Below are 2,998 nucleotides of genomic sequence, written 5' to 3' on the forward strand. Positions count from 1 at the left end.
GTATCCACATCATTAATGAAAATGTTGAACAATATGGGTCCAAGGACAGAGCCTTGGGGGACCCCACTGGTCACAGGGCACCATGAAGATTGACGTCCATCAATTACTACCCTGTGGGTCCGACCACGGAGCCAATTTCCCAGCCAGCGGATCGTGGTCGACCAAAGGCCATAATTGGTCAGTTTCGCCAAGATCATGGGATACCCGATCGAAGACTTTTTTTTGAAGTCCAGATATATGACATCAATCTCTTCTCCCTTGTCCAGGTTATAGGTCACCTGGTCATAGAAGGAAATGAGATTGGTCAAGCAAGACCTACCCACAGCAAACCCATGCTGGCTGTCCCTCAGGATGTTGGCATCGGCCAGTCCATTAAGAATAGCCTCTTTAATAAACTTTTCTAAGATCTTCCCCGGGATGGAAGTCAGGCTGATGGGCCTGTAGTTAAGCCAGATCCACTTTCCTCCCTTTCTTGAAGATAGGCACCACATTGGCCTTCTTCCAGTCTTCAGGCACTACACCAGAGCACCAGGAGATTTCAGAGATCTGTGCCAGAGGCTAGGCTATGATGCTTGCCAGTTCCTTGAGTACCCTGGGGTGTAGATTGTCAGGGCCAGCTGACTTGAAGGTATTCAGCCTCTCAAGGTGTGTTCCTTCACGAGGTCAGCATTGATGGAGGGCAGGGGATCTTCCTGTCCTGTAGCAGGCATGGGCGTCCCATGGGACTGATGAAAGACCGATGCCAAGTACCCATTTAATAGGTTGGCTTTTTCCTGGGCACTAGTTGTCAGTTGTTCCATCTGGTTCAGCAGGGGTCCAATGTTGCCCGTGCTTTTCCTCTAGCTCCCCACATATCTGAAAAAGGACTTTTTATTGTCCTTGATGCTCGAAGCTAGTTGGAGTTCAGTTGCAGCCTTGGCTTTTCTGGTTTGCTCCCTGCAGGTCCGGGCCAGTGCAGAGTATTCCTCCTTGGAGGCGAATCCCGTCCTCCATCCTTTGTAGGCCTTTCTTTTGAGCCTCAGGAGGTCTGCTAGATCCCTGGAGAGCCCGGGGGGCTGCTGTGCCCTCTTGCTGCTAAAGAAAAGATGGATCTCTTTACTTTAGCTTCAGTTTTCTTCTTTATAGCAGTACCTATGGTCTCAGCATCCTGGAGTCTTCTTCCCTCTTACCCTTTCTGTGCATCAAACAATTGGCAATTAAGCAGTTAATGTTGATATTGAACAGTCATTTTATCTGATACTTCAATGAGATTAATAGGGGACATAGGAGTTCATGCATACCTGAGCAGAAAATTTTATTCCCTGGGCTATATAGATAGAAAACATATAAACAGGAAACCCATGTTACAATTAATTCATAGGATCATAGAAATTAGGGTTGAAAGACACCTCAGGAGGTTATCCAGTCCAACCCCCTACTTAAAGCAGAACCATCCCCAACTATATCCTCCCAGCCAAAGCTTTTTGTCTATCCAGGTCTTAAAAACTGCCAAGGATGGAGATTTCACAACCTCTCTGGGTAACTTGTTCAGTGTTTTACTAACTTCCTAGTGAGCCAGTTTCTTCTGATATCTAACTTAAACTTCCCTTGCTGCAACTTGAGACGATCACGCCTTGTTCTATCATCTGCCACCACTGAGAGCAGTCTAGCTCCATCCTCTTTGTAATCATGCTGTAGGTAGTTGAAAGCTGCTATTAAATCCCCCCCACCCTCCAGTGGGTTCACTTTAATGCACAGTAGCCTGTTTTACTGTGCATCAAAGCAACATTTAAAGAACCATGCAATTACGCTAATGCATGGTAAAATAGGCTGCTGGTCATTGTCACTTAAAAATGTTGCTTTCAGTACTGCACATTAGGGCAACCTAATGCACATTTACTTAGTACCTCCTATTGGAGGTACTAAATTTAATGTGCTTTAGGAAAAGTGCATTAATGCACATGTAGACACACACAGTCTTCTCCAGACTAAATAAGCCCAGCTTCTCAGAAGTCCTGTGCCCCAGGCCCTAACCATTATTGTTGCCCTCTGGACTCTCCAATTTGTCCCTTCGTTTTGAATCTATGAAACCTTAACTTAAGCACTGTCTAAACAGTCACAAGTAACAGTAAGATACTGCCTTGTTTATTTCCACTTTTTGCATCCTGTAACTAGCAGGAGTCTACTAGTGCCAAGTTTCTCATTAAAAATAGGTACACTTATGGGCTTGAGTTTGTAAGCCTAGCTTACCAGTTGAATTCAACTAATCTAATATGAGTAAGCATCATCGCATGAATTATTTGGATGAGTAAAGTTAACAGGTCCTTGGTTTTTATGCAGTATTTTTATGAGGCATTTTTCAAATGTTTAACAGTCTTAAATTAGTCCACAAAGTTCAATGACAAATAGCAGAGGGAAGTAATTAAGTGTCATAGCATATTAAAGCCTGAGCATTTATAAGAATAATTGAAGAATTCATGAAGAGAAGGATTAGGAGGTAGGGACAATGTCTTGCCAAGGTGGAGAATCTTACAACTATAGTATGATGTGGAGGGATTGTAATGAAGTTGGAGCTGTAAGGGAAAAACAAAAGGTCTGTGAGGTAGCTTGAACCAAGGACATCGAGAGTTTAAAAAAAATAGCAAGTTCGTTGACTTGAGAACCAAAAGCTGTTTCTTTATGCATATGATGGCCATTTCTTTGCATGTGCTGCAGTCTAGAACTTGGAAATTGCAGAAGCGGATTGGAATAGTCAAGAATGCTACTAAAACTGAGTGCTAGATCTATTGGAATTGCTATTGAATGTTTGATAATTGAACATTTAGTAATACCAAAATGTTCACCTCTTTCCATGCAAATTACAAAGCAAATAGCCTCTGTTGAATAAGACACAACATTTGTTTTCTGTTTGGTTTGCAACAGAATATCTATGTTCAGAAAGTATTTAGTGATATTTTATAAGTGGCAATAGCAGCTTTGTACTGAGACTAACTTTGCAGTATTTCATGTGGTTTATTTA

The sequence above is a fragment of the Crocodylus porosus genome, unplaced genomic scaffold, assembly GCF_001723895.1.
Source record: "Crocodylus porosus isolate Cpor-Errol unplaced genomic scaffold, CroPor_comp1, whole genome shotgun sequence".
Lineage (NCBI taxonomy): Eukaryota > Metazoa > Chordata > Crocodylia > Crocodylidae > Crocodylus > Crocodylus porosus.